Genomic DNA, 15,264 nt, shown 5'->3' with positions numbered 1-15,264 from the left:
AATAAGTGTATTACATTAGTTTATAAATAAACTTTTCTCACTTAAATAGTAATTAATAGTGCATATTTTTACCTAACAAAATTACTTAACCATATAAATTTTGTATTGTTTGAAAAAATCCGGTATTGGTAAACCTTAGTTTCAGAGGCGTATCTAGGTTAAGGGGTATAGGTTCACGTGAACCCATATTTTTCTTCCTAAACCATATATAACAATGTCATATTTCTTCAAAATTATTTAAATATATGTGTGTGCACCCATGCTCAAAGACTCCTATGATGCAATTATTATTGGGTGCACCTCTACAAGTGATATTAGTAGTTCAAATCCCACTCCAAACGGTCTTATTTTCGGTACGGAATATATATATATATATAAACGGTCTTGTTTTCGGTACGGAGTATAGATATATATGAAACTTACTAAAATTTTAAAAAGAATATAATTTTGAACCTATAATTTTAAAAGTGTAGTGGATTTATGGTAAGAGACTAAAATTAAACCCGTCAAATATAAATTTTAAATCTACTTTTTTACAACAGTGCATCCATCATTTTGAAATCATGGATCCGCCTCTGCTTAGTTTATTAAACTTTTGAGAACGTGGCTCAAGGTAATATTGTATTAGACGTACTTGTTGAAATTCTTTCTATATAGTATGAAGGCTAAGTTTTCACCTGTCAACTACGTCTCTACCCCACAATAATAGCAAAAGATGGGATAGGAGACTCCGACCCAACTTATGTACTCCTAGAAATTATAAATTATCGCTCACGAAGGACTTGATTAATGTTTGGTCTCATAGCTATAGGTAGAACCTTAATGCAAGTTCAGTTTGCTTTTGCATCTTCTTTTTCCGCACCCATTGCTTCTCCACCTTTTTGGCTACCGCACACTTCTTTCTCTTATATTCTGATTGAGCCCAGTGAATAACGTGACATGTCTTGCTATAAATTACCTTTTTGTCCTCCACCATCCTCATTGAATCACATTGAGTAATGAATAATAAAATAACAACTCCCAAACTGTAAATATTATTTTTCACCTTGGTACTAGATTTCTATCATATAATAGACAACTTTTGATAGAAGTATCAAATTTTTAGATTGACAAAATTAAATATGTTTACTTTGATTCTAGAAATATCATTTTGGAGCTAGACTATTTCTATTCTAATTCTAACAAAAGTCTTTAGATTAAAGTTATCTTTAATCTTCCTTAAGTTAAACATTTATATTCTTACTAACTTCTTGCATATAATAAGGGTTCACGAATCCAAGGGCAAATAATATGCCTTTTTATTGTTGGTCCCACCGTCCTAAAGTCGCACAACACCGCATTTAAGTTCTGCACATGTATTTTAATGAATCAGAGACAGTTCAAATATTTAAACAGAGATAGCTAACCGGTCCCTTCTTCATGCATGATGTGCACAGCTCGAACTTTTGCAGCTCATGAATGACTTGATTAATATCTGGCCTCTTATCTATCTCAAGTAGAGTGCACCTCTCACGACCCAAAACCTAATCCGTCGTAATGGCTGTGTACGATCAAAACCGATTCTCAGTCATAAAGATCGGTCGAGACAATAACGTTTCAATCAAAGGGTATCCACATGACAAGCTCAGACGAATCCCGAAGTAGGGACGTCGAGCTTCGAGCTATAAGACCAATCAACGGCAAAACTCGATATCATTATCGAGCCCGTGTCCGAATCGGACTACGGGGCAACACCGATCGACGCAGACCCCGAATATCGATGACCCAAGGCAGAACCGAGCTCGAACCAAGACTGGGGGTTCGATCTAACATCTAGCTCGAGCCAGTGCCAGATTAAATTCAGCGGAAGAAATCTCACAAGTACAAATATAAATACTCCCAAAACCCGGTGTCACTGAGTACATGAGTATCTAATATGAATACAAGTATGAAAAATACAGTCTATAATAATCTGAGACCAAATACAGTAAACAAGGAGATAGGGAAGGAGAGGCAAGGTCTGCGAAACACGGTAGCTACATCTGAATCTCCGAAAAACCATATGTGCGAAAGAATCAATACCCGCTATGTTCGGAAACACCTAGATTTGTATACGAAGTGCAGGGTGTAGTATGAGTACAAACAACTCAGCAAGTAACAATAATAAATAAGGAACTGAAAATAGTGACGAGCTACGCAGTTATAGTTCATTTTCAGTGATTCCAGCAAAGAATAGATATGCTTTCAAATCCGGCAGTTTAAGTCAAATCAATTGTTATACAGTTCAAGTTCATGTAATCCGGATATAAAAATCTTTTAGAGATTTTACAATAATGACAGATAACAACTAAGTGCAACAACAAATGAAAAGCAAGTACAGCCTCTCAGGGCAACAGTAACTTAATTAATCATAACAGCTCAATCACTCGGCTCTCAGCCCTCAGTACTCACACTCAATAGGTACCTGCGCTCACTGGGGTGTACAGACTCCGTAGGGACTCCTACATCCCAAGCGCTATAAACTGCACGGACAACTCACGTGCTATAGTATAATATCTGGATCCGCACGGATAACTCACATGCTGCACGGACAACTCACGTGCTATAGTATAATATAAGGATCCGCACGGACAACTCACGTGCTATAGTATAATATCTTACAATCAGGCTCTCGGCCTCACTCAATCATAAATCTCTCCCGTCTCTCGGGCTCTCCATAATCATGAAATCAGCCCAAACAACAATGATATGATGCATCAATAATGAACAATAGAGACTGAGATAAAATAATAAGTAAACTGTGACTGAGTACAAAATAATAATTTAGCAGATAATTCAACATGTACACGACCTATGTGGGTCCATACAGTGCCAACACATAATCTAAACATGATTTACAGTCAAATTTCTGCAACACATAGAGAGAATATAGCTAACAACAAGTTATTCAACTTTACAGTTTTACGGGACGGACCAAGTCATATTCCCCTCGGTGCACACCCACACGCCTGTCGCCTAGCATATGCGACACCTCCAAAATAATCACATGACATAAAAATCCGGGGTTTCATACCCTCAGGACCATATTTAAAACTGTTACTTACCTCAAACCGTGAAATTCTTATTCCGCTAAGCCTTTGCCTCGTGAATTGGCCTCCAAATGCCTCGAATCTAGCCACAATAATTCGATTCAGTCAATAAAATTTATTGGAATTAATTCCATAAGAAAATATAAATTTTTCATAAAAATTCGAAATTTAACTCAAAAATCGCATGTGGGGCCCACATCTCGGAATTTGACGAAACTCACAAAATCCGACAACCCATTCAATTACGAGTCCACCCATATTAATTTTATCAAATTCCGATAACAACTCGACCTCTAAATCTAAAATTTTCGTTCTTGAAAAGTTTTGCAAAAATCATGATATTTTCCATTTAAATATGAAATAAATGATGAATATAACCATGAATTTATGAAATATAATCACTTTTGGATATAGGACACTTACCTAAGTTGAAGTCTTGAAGAAATCATCAAAATCGCCCAAGAAACGTACTCCAAAAATCCAAAACGAAATGAAGGAAATGACCATTTTTGGTCCTCAAGTTTCTGCCCAAAAAACGCTATTCTGGTCGCTGAAAGTCCAACCCCGTCGCTAAAAGTGTCAAATCTGGTAGTTAAAGGTGCGCACCAGAACTGTTTACACCAGCAGTTTTGTTTTCACTAAAAATGCTCTAACTCCATCATACGAACTCGGAATTCGACGATTCTTATTCCTATGAGTCACAAATAATAATACGAACCTACTTCTTCAATCGAAACTCAATTCGGAGCTCATTTGCTCAATGCGATATCAATTTCGCTCGTTAAACAATTAACTCATGTTTCGCGCTAAAAACCCAATTGCGACTTGATGAAATTAAACCAAACTTTCGAGATCACTCCTATAATTTATTATTAAAATTCTGAAAGTTTCGAAATCGAGTTTCGATCTCTAGAATTAAAAATGGACCTTTGGATCATTACATGCTTATGCTAAAAATATCAAACTCTTCCCCGACAGCCTCTAGTGTATCAACCATAACTTCTTGTACTCAACTCCAACTGCTAAACGGTTTACATTTCTGCAAACTAGATACAAAGGGCCACAATATTTATATTTTGCTCATTGCGAACGCCTTATAGATTGTGAAATATAAGCTCCCAAAATCAGCCTTGTGTAGCAGAAATTTCTGGCGATACACATTGCTGTAGCCAAAATCTACAATACCATCTTCAGTCAGTCAATCATAACTCTCTATACAAATGTCCAGATGATGAATAGTTTAACTTTCTAGAAACTTGAACCAACGAGCTACAACTTTTATGTTTTTAATTTTTTTTAGATTTCTTATAGGTTTCGAGATATAAGCTGCCAAAGTCAGCTCTGTGATTGCACCAGTTGCTATCCAAAAACAGCTTCTGCAGCAGAAAAATTCCAGCAGCTCCTTTTGTCCGAAATCCATTCCGTTAACCTTCTGAAATCCGCCCGAAGCCCTCGGGACCTTAACCAAATATACCAACATGTCCCAAAATACAATACGAACTTAGTTGAGGCTTCAAACCATGCCAAACAACGCCGAAATTACGAATCGCGCGTCGAATCGAATTATGAGTTTTCATATCTTCCAACTTCTATATTTTGCGCCGAAACGTATCAAATCAATTTCGATTGACCTCAAATTATGCACACAAGTCATAAATGACATAACGGATCTATGAAATTTTTTTTAGAACTGAATTCCGACTCCGATATCAAAAAGTCAACTCCCCGGTCAAACTTCCCAAAAATTCAACTTTCGTCATTTCAAGCCTAATTCCTCTACCGACCTCCAAATAATTTTTCGGACACGCTCCTAAGTCCAAAATCACCATACAGAGCTATTGGAATCATCAAAACTCTATTCTGGGGTCGTTTATATATAAGTCAATATCCAGTCAACTATTTCCACTTAAGCTTCCAACATGAAATTCATTCTTCCAAGCTAACTCCGAAATACCTTAAAACCAAAACCGATAATTCACACAAGTTATAATACCTCGTAGGAAGTTATTCAAGACTTCAAATAGTTGAAAGGAGCATAAATGCTCTAAACGATCGATTGGGTCGTTACAATCTCCCCCACTTAAACATACGTTCGTCCTCGAACGTGCCAAGAGTTGTTCCTAAGCCTTTAAATCACTGTTCCTCCTTACCATGCACATACCTGGGGGTGATCCCACGTCACCCTATTCTATATAGGCATGACAACATAACACAACTGAAAATCATTAATTTAACCTTAGCCGAAAATTTGGAGCCCAATTTCTAACACCCAAAATTCTTTCCAAGATCTAAATCTCACACACCATATAAGTCTGAACAAGCTGTATCAAGCCATAGAGTAAGCATGTGAAAAGTCTGCTATCACACTTCAAATCGGCAAGTTAACGCAAAAATAGTAAGTTAGTAACTACCCCATTTATTCAGGGGAATTAGCCTCTTTGTAACCTCAAATGTAGCCTAGATAGTTCTCAACAAAGGTACGAATACGAGAAACATTATAACTTTACGCTTAACAGTCAACTCTAGGCATATCATAGTCTAAGCATTCTTTCGAGTATGAATACTTGCCCTGATGCCCGCAATTAGCTCAAACCTCACATATATGTACACTTATAGCGCGTAGCTATCACAAATAATTAACGCAACTAGTGCCTCCACTAAGTTAAAATAAAATACTCGCCTCAAACAGGTCGTAACCCAAAACAATATACTTCTGAGAACTCCCAGGCTCCAAATTCATCAAACACATGAATCACCATAATTGATCCCAACTCCAGCACTAGAATGACTAACACATCTTCCATTCACGATCTTCCCATAAGGAATACTTTCATAATTCTTCTGTACCACATAACAATAATTTGAATATCAGCAGTCTATCAACCAGGTGAGTATTGCAATACCAATAAACATCCGTAAGTCAAAACACGATGCGCCTTTTGAAATGCACACCCTTCTCAGGGATTACCGAGCAGTTATAACATTCATCTAATTATCTGAAATTGACTATTTTGTCCAAAATTCGTGATCTTCCTTTCAAGAATGAACTGCCACCTTGTACATGTAAATCTTAATCCTGCATCACACACCACATCTATCATGCCATCATGTGACAAGCACGAGAATCTCATTATCAACTTTGGGTAACCAGCAAATTACATAACCGGTCATTCAGTAACCTTCATCTTGCTTCCTTCCAGGAGGAATTCATAATACACAACACGTTCCCTACACTGATAGAATATATCCGGTTCAACCCATGGTAGAAACCATTAAGAACACTTTGAAATCCATTTGCACATAACCAAGCTATCAGAACTGAATCTCTCTAACTCGACCAAGCCACGCAGGTCTCCAAACCCAAGAATATTGCCACCAAAATTTCTGTAAAGTCTCACAACATCATAATTACCCCATAAATACCACAATCGTAACACTCACTTTGAAAATACCTTACGTGAATTTAAAATTATTCCTCATTCCTTTCTTATACTGAAATGTAGAATTCATAGTCATACAAAATTACCGCAAGTCCCGACACCTTCAAATGCAAATCTCAGATTTTATCCATACACAAGTCCGAAAACATTCTCAATTGCTATATATAATTCTCAAACCCATTAGAATTTTCTCAAGAATCACCCACTTTGCTCAAATCCAAATTGCACTATCCAAACGGGCCGAAGGGCACAAGCCCCATTAGCACAACAACCCCCAAAAAAGTAACCCTGCCTTACCACCACCAATCAAATTCATACTTCGTGTGCACTACATTCTTCAAAATAATTGAATCATTCCATGATTTTCGTATTTCTATAAAGTGCCATATAACCCGTATTCAGGAATTTTCTTACTCGAGTCATCCTCGATTTCCATCTCTGCAAGTCATAACTGATCCACAAGTATGTCTCCGATCAAAATTAAAATTTAACACATAACCCTGAAATTAAATTGTCAATAACAGGCTCCCCTACTTAGCTTTAAGCTGCAAATATATAAACTTAGAACCCGCAAGGATTTCTCCTTCTCAATTACCATGATCTCGCACCGTTAACCCGCTAGACTTATCGAAGTCTTTTGTTAAGCTTTTCATGAACATTCTGAATTATCAGCCATAGTCACACACTCAACCTCTTACCGGGTAGCAAGTAATACTCCTCGCAGAAGTTTCATTAACATCACACCACCGCTAACTGCTCACAGGAGATAACCCACATGTGAAATTCCTTACCGACATCTTCCAAAGACGTTGCACTGTGTGCAACGACCACGTAATCAGTAAATTCTCCTGAGTTCATGCTCGCCCACTATTTGTATAAGTCTGCACATTCCCTATTGACATCAACTGAAAGTTCAACAATACCTTCCGAACTCAAGTCATATTGCTTTTAAAATGATAATCAGATCTTCACATCCCTCTTTATTTCAAACAAACTCCTTTCTGTCATATTCAAACTTTCTTCGTACAGTAACCATCACTCTAAATAAAGTCCGTAGGCCAAATCATATTCTATCATGATTCCAAACCGTTCTACACTTCCTCAAGGCACGCGACTACCCTACCACAGAATCCATATGCTAATCTTCTACTCTTACTTCGGTTAAATCATCTCCTTTAAGCAACTTCTCAACCTCTACTTCTCCTACTTGACCTGCTAGTACTTCAACCACCACGAAACACTTCCCGTCATGTCTTCCCTCATACATTGCTGCCCAACAGTTGCATTGAAACAAAATGCATCTCTGTCACGCCTGAACCAATAAAATATTACCGACTCTAAGCCTCTTCGAAGATCATCTTTCTCGAGCCATCAACATTAGAAATGCCCATTCGCAACCACAATTACTACATAATCACTTACTCTTCTTGAGTCCAAACTCATTGACAAGACATGAGAATTTAATTTGTCCTAGAATTTAACAACGTGAAAGATCCTTCAATACACTCACAACTCGAGACTATACGTCAAATCAAGTCAGAAATCAAGTACCCAATAGCAAACTCTTGAGTCATAAGCAAACTTTATTCGTCACATTCAACCCATCTGACACATGCCCCATTCACATCATACTCATCATATAGTCACTTCCACCACTCATCGAGATATAAATTCTACTCGTAGGGACATTATCGGACATATGAGTCCAAATATACATGTTACAACTAAAGCTACCGAGCTTAAGCTACGGTCTAACCCTGGCCTCAAGTCCTCCAGACTAGCCCATCACCAAAATACAAAATACACATATCGAACCTCGTTCATGGAATCACAAGCCAGTAATGCACAACTGATACTGAGTGCTCACATACGCACATGAATGCGTGGAAGGAATTCAAAGAGTTATGTTTCAAGCTGAATCAATTCCGCACGATATAATACAAGAAAGTGAAATTTTCCCAAGGTTTCGGCAGCCTCTCAAAGATAAGTACAGACGTCTCCGTACCGATCTGCAAGACTACTAAACCTGCTCATGATTTGTGAGACCTATGTCACCTAAACCTCTGATACTAACTTGTCACGACCCAAACTCTAACCCACCATGATGGCGCCTATCTCAATACTAGGCAAGCCGACAATCTCAATAAACCACATATCTTTTAAATTTGAAAATATAATGATTAAATTTAGCGAAAGAAATCTCATAAGTACAAATATAAATACTCCAAAAACCCGGTGTCACTGAGTACATGAGCATCTAATATGAATACAAGTATGAAAAATATGGTCTATAATAATCTGAGACCAAATACAGTAAACAAGGAGATAGGGAATGAGAGGCAAGGTCTGCGAAACATGGCAGCTAGATCTGAATCTCCAAAAAACCATATGTGCGAAAGAATCAATACCCGCTATGTCCGAAAATACCTGAATCTGCACACAAAGTGCAGGGTATAGTATGAGTACAACCAACTCAGCAAGTAATAATAATAAATAAAAACCTGAAGATAGTGACAAGCTACGCAGTTATAGTTCATTTTCAGTGATTCCAGCAAAGAATAGATATGCTTTCAAATCCGACAGTTTAAGTCAAATCAATTTTTATACAGTTCAAGTTCATGTAATCCGGATATAAAAATCTTTTAGAGATTTTACAATAATGACAGATAACAACTAAGTGCAACAACAAATGAAAAGCAAGTACAGCCTCTCAGGGCAACAGTAACTTAATTAATCATAACAGCTCAATCACTCAGCTCTCAGCCCTCAGTACTCACACTCAATAGGTACCTGCGCTCACTGGGGTGTACAGACTCCGTAGGGACGCCTACATCCCAAGCGCTATAAACTGCACGGACAACTCACGTGCTATAGTATAATATCTGGATCCGCACGGATAACTCACATGCTGCACGGACAACTCACGTGCTATAGTATAATATAAGGATCCGCACGGACAACTCACGTGCTATAGTATAATATCTTACAATCAGGCTCTCGGCTTCACTCAATCATAAATCTCTCCCGTCTCTCGGGCTCTCAATAATCATGAAATCAGCCCAAACAACAATGATATGATGCATCAATAATGAACAATAGAGACTGAGATAAAATAACAAGTAAACTGTGACTGAGTACAAAATAATAATTTAGCAGATAATTCAACATGTACACGACCTATGTGGGTCCATACAGTGCCAACACATAATCTAAACATGATTTACATTCAAATTTCTACAATACATAGAGAGAATATATCTAACAACAAGTTATTCAACTTTACAGTTTTACGGGACGGACCAAGTCATAATCTCCTCGGTGCACGCCCACACGTCCGTCTCCTAGCATGTGCGTCACCTCCAAAATAATCACATGACATAAAAATTTGGGGTTTCATACCATCAGGACCAGATTTAAAACTGTTACTTACCTCAAACCGTGAAATTCTTATTCCGCTAAGCCTTTGCCTCGTGAATTGGCCTCCAAACGCCTCGAATCTAGCCACAATAATTCGATTCAGTCAATAAAATTTATTGGAATTAATTTCATAAAAAAATATAAATTTTCCATAAAAATCCAAAATTTAACTCAAAAATCGCCCGTGGGGCCCACGTCTCGGAATCTGACGAAACTCACAAAATTCGATAACCCATTCAATTACGAGTCCACCCATATCAATTTTATCAAATTCCGATAACAACTCGATCTCTAAATCTAAAATTTTCGTTCTTGAAAAGTTTTACAAAAATCATGATTTTTTCCATTTAAATCTGAAATAAATGATGAATATAACCATGGATTTATGAAATATAATCACTTTTGGATACAGGACACTTACCCAAGTTGAAGTCTTGAAGAAATCATCAAAATCGCCCAAGAACCGTGCTTCAAATATCCAAAACGAAATGAAGAAAATGACCATTTTTGGTCCTCAAGTTTCTGCCGAATAAATGCTATTCTGGTCGCTAAAAGTCCAACCCCGTCGCTAAAAGTGTCAAATCTGGTAGTTAAAGGTGCGCACCAGAACTGTTTACACCAGCAGTTTTGTTTTCACTAAAAATGCTCTAACTCCATCATACGAACTCGGAATTCGACGATTCTTATTCCTATGAGTCACAAATAATAATACGAACCTACTTCTTCAATCGAAACTCAATTCGGAGCTCATTTGCTCAATGCGATATCAATTTCCCTCGTTAAACAATTAACTCATGTTTCGCGCTAAAAACCCAATTGCGACTTGATGAAATTAGACCAAACTTTCCAGATCACTCCTATAATTTATTATTAAAATTCTGAAAGTTTTGAAATCAAATTTCGTTCTCTAGAACTAAAAATGGACCTTTGGATCATTACATGCTTATGCTAAAAATATCAAACTCTTCCCTGACAGCCTCTAGTGTATCAACCATAACTTCTTGTACTCAACTCCAACTGCTAAACGGTTACATTTCTGCAAACTAGATACAAAGGGCCACAACTTTTATATTTTGCTCATCGCCAACTCCTTATAGATTGTGAGATATAAGCTCCCAAAATCAGTCTTGTGCAGCAGAAATTTCTGGCGATACACACTGCTGTAGCCAAAATCTACAGTACCATCTTCAGTCAGTCAATCATAACTCTATATACAAATGTCCAGACGATGAATAGTTTAACTTTCTAGAAACTAGAACCAAAGAGTTACAACTTTTATGTTTTTGAAAAATTTCAGATTTCTTATAGATTTCGAGATATAAGCTTCCAAAGTCAGCTATGTGATTGCACCAGTTGCTGTCCAAAAACAGCTTCTGCAGCAGAATAATTCCAGCAGCTCCTTTTGTCCGAAACCCATTCCGTTAACCTTCTGAAATCCGCCCGAAGCCCTCGGGACCTTAATCAAATATACCAACATGTCCCAAAACACAATACGAACTTAGTTGAGGCTTCAAACCATGCTAAACAACGCCGAAATTCCGAATTGCGCATCGAATCGAATTATGAGTTTTCAAATCTTCCAACTTCTATATTTTGCGCCGAAACGTATCAAATCAATTCCGATTGACCTTAAATTTTGCACACAAGTCATAAACGATATCAAAAAGTCAACTCCCCGGTCAAACTTCCCGAAAATTCAACTTTCACTATTTCAAGCCTAATTCCTCTACCGACCTCCAAATAATTTTTCGGACACGCTCCTAAGTCCAAAATCACCATACGGAGCTATTGGAATCAACTTAAGCTTCCAACATGAAATTCATTCTTCCAAGCTAACTCCGAAATACCTTAAAATCAAAACCGACAATTCACACAAGTCATAATACCTCGTACGAAGTTATTCAAGACTTCAAATAGTTAAAAGGAGCGTAAATGCTCAAAACGACCGATCGGGTCGTTACAACACTTCAATACATGTTCAATGATTGTTTTTGCATCTTCTTTTCCGCACCTATTACTCTCTAACCTTTTGGCTACTGCGCACTTATTTTTCTTAAATTCTGATTGAGCCCAGTAGATAATGTGACATGTCTTGCTATCATCATTTTGTCCTTCACCTTCCTTACTGAATCACATTGAGTAATGAGTTGTAAAATAACAACCCCAAACTGTAAATGTAATTTTTCAAGTGGCACTAGATCTCCATCATAAAGTAAATAACTTTTGGTAGAATATCAAATTTGTAGATTAACAAGAATAAATATACTTGTTTTGATTCTAGAAAAATTATTTTAGAGCTAGACTATTTCTAGTCTAATTTTATACAAATTCTTTAGACAAAGATAGTTATATGCAATCATCCTTAAGTTAAGCGTTTATATCATTACCAACTTCTTGCATATAAGAAGAGACCATGAATCTATAAATAAATAATATGTCCTTTTTAATTGCCGGTCAAAAAATGTGTTTGCTTTATAATATACAAAATAACAAAAAATTTCAAGTTCTAAATTGATAATTGTGTTAACTACGTTTTGGTGTTTGATCCACTCTAGTAATTCTTTCTTTAGTTTGTTCTAGTACTTGCTTCATTGTACAAAGTGTCAATAGAAGTAGCGTTCGATTGAAATGTAAAAAAGTCGTTCAACTTTAGATGAACACTTAGGTATATACATTGCATGTATATTTTATGTTAGTTATTACAAAACTTGTGTATGATAATTTATAATAACTGAAAATTCTTTTTCATATTTTACTCATTTTATGAGAGTGCTAAAACTTGTTCGAAGCTTTTTTATTTTATTAATACAAAAAAGACTCTTAAACCTAAATAAAGTACAAAGTGTTCGAAACTTTTCTAATGTGAATTTGAAAAGAATTAATTTGTAAAAAATTTATTAACAACTAAAAGAGACTCATAAACCAAAAAAAAAGTACACTGTGATTGAAACTTTTCTAATGTGAATTTGCAATTTTTTTTAAAATACAGTACAATTATGAAGTATCCCCTTTTTTAATCACTCTTTTCTTTTTCCTTTTCCTTTTTTCATCTTTCTAATTTTTGCTTTTTATCTTTGTAATTTTCTGTTGGTGAAAAACCCTCCTAAACTGGAGAAATAAAGAAATTTGCATGGACTTCAAAATTCAATTCCTCCAATTATTTAATGAAAATACACATGTCCTATCTGCCTCAAAAGATCTACTTTTATAATAATTTAATTTTTTTTTTTAAAAAGACTAAACCTAAATAAGACTAATAATTGTCCATTTGATTACTAAATTTCAAAGACACCCTTTCCCATTTACATACTTGGGCTGTCCTATATTCTACGGCAGGAAGCAGAAAGATTTCTACAAGAATATCATATTCAAAGTGCAAGAGAGGCTATCATCATGGAAGAGTAAGCTATTATCAATTGGTGGTAGGACAGTATTGATATCCCATATGCTGGAAAGTATGCCAATACACCTCTTGTCAGCTGTGAATCCACCAGCATATGTTATCAATCAATTGCACAAGATGTTTGCTAGATTCTACTGGAGCAACACACGGAATGGTAGGGCTAGACACTGGGCTTCATGGGATACTTTGTCTTTAAAGATGAGGGAGGTCTTGGCTTTAGGTCTTTACATGATGTGTCCAAGGCATTGTTTGCCAAACTTTGGTGGAACTACAAAACAAAAGATACCTTATGGACTGCATTTATGAGAAACAAGTATTGTAAGAAGATCAATGAAGTGTTGGTGTTCTCATGTTTGGAGGAAAATGCTGCAAATGAGGGAGGTCTTGGCTTTAGGTCTTTACATGATGTGTCCAAGGTATTGTTTGTCAAACTTTGGTAGAACTACAAAACAAAAGATACCTTATGGACTGCATTTATGAGAAACAAGTATTGTAAGAAGATCAATGAAGTGTTGGTGTTCTCATGTTTGGAGGAAAATGCTGCAAATGAGGGATGAGGTAGAGCACAAAGTTTGGTGGCAATTGAAGAGTGGCAACTCTTACTTCTAGTATGACATTTGAACTAGACTTAGAGCTCTTTATCATGCTTCAGATCCAGATCATTGGTGTGATGAATCTATAAAATATGTTGATGTGGTGGTGGAGAATGGGGCATGGAATGAAGTGCTGTTGAGAGAGCTATTGCCTGTTGAATTAGCTGACCATATACTGGATACTATCACACCACATGCTAATCATTCTGTGAAAGATAAACCTTGGGGGAAGCTGAATACAAAAGGCCAATTTACAGTGAAGTCTGCATGGCAATATATAATGAGGAGAAGATAAGAAAGCAAATTGTACAGATTCTTTTGGGTGAAGGGCCTGCCATTCAAGGTTAGTTTCTTTATGTGAAGGTTATGAAAAGCAAAGTTACCATTAGATGATTGGTTCTTAAGACAAGGATACTTTCAAACTTCAAGGTATTGGTGTTGTAGGAACCATAAAGAAGAGACATTGCCTCATGTGTTTTTGAAATCTCTAGGTGCAGGATTTGTTTGGAATTATTTTGGTACACTTGCAGGGATCAAAATAGATGGAAAACAGCTTGTACAAGTCATAAATGAATGGTGGAGTAGACATATTAACATAAGCTTGAAGGCAGTGTATCATGCTATGCCAAGCTTGATTGTTTGGCACTTATGGAAAAAGAGAAACTCAGGAAAGCATGGGAAGAATGTGTCCATTAACAGGTTGATCTTTCAGATTTCAACATCAATTCAGATGCTCTTAAAGATGAGAAGACCAAACTTTAAAGGAGTTACTGCAAACTGGCCAGATCTACATAAGAAGTTACTAAATCATGTTCCTAAACTGAGGTATACTAAGGTGTTGTGGCAACTATGTCTTGTGGGTTGGATCAAATGTAATACTGATGGGGCTTGTAGAGGGGACAATGGAGGAGCTTCATATGGTTTTTGCATAAAGGATGGAATAGGGGATCTTATTTATGCTCAGGCAAATGCAGTTGAGGATGCAACAAATAACATAGTTGAAGCGCAGGCTATTCTTGAAGCTCTCAGATACATAATTCAAATGCAGTTTCCTCTATGTATAACTGAAACTGACTCTTTACTCATGAAGAGAGAGTTGTAGGAAGTTTGGGAATCACCTTGGAACATATATAGCCAATTAGGTTGATGAAATCAAAACACTACTGTCTAGGGGTGTATTTCAGGTAGTTCATGTATTGAGGGAAGGCAACAAGTTAGATGATCATCAAGCTAACTTGACACTGGGACAATAGGCCATTGTACATGTGCACTCCTTTTGGAAACTTGACACACAAGGGAGGAAGATCTTGAATAATGACAAGCTTCAAATACCTTATATTAGG

This window comes from Nicotiana tomentosiformis, chromosome 1, assembly GCF_000390325.3.
Source record: "Nicotiana tomentosiformis chromosome 1, ASM39032v3, whole genome shotgun sequence".
Lineage (NCBI taxonomy): Eukaryota > Viridiplantae > Streptophyta > Magnoliopsida > Solanales > Solanaceae > Nicotiana > Nicotiana tomentosiformis.
The sequence above is the reverse complement of the archived record's forward strand: the minus strand, read 5'-3'. Positions refer to the sequence as shown.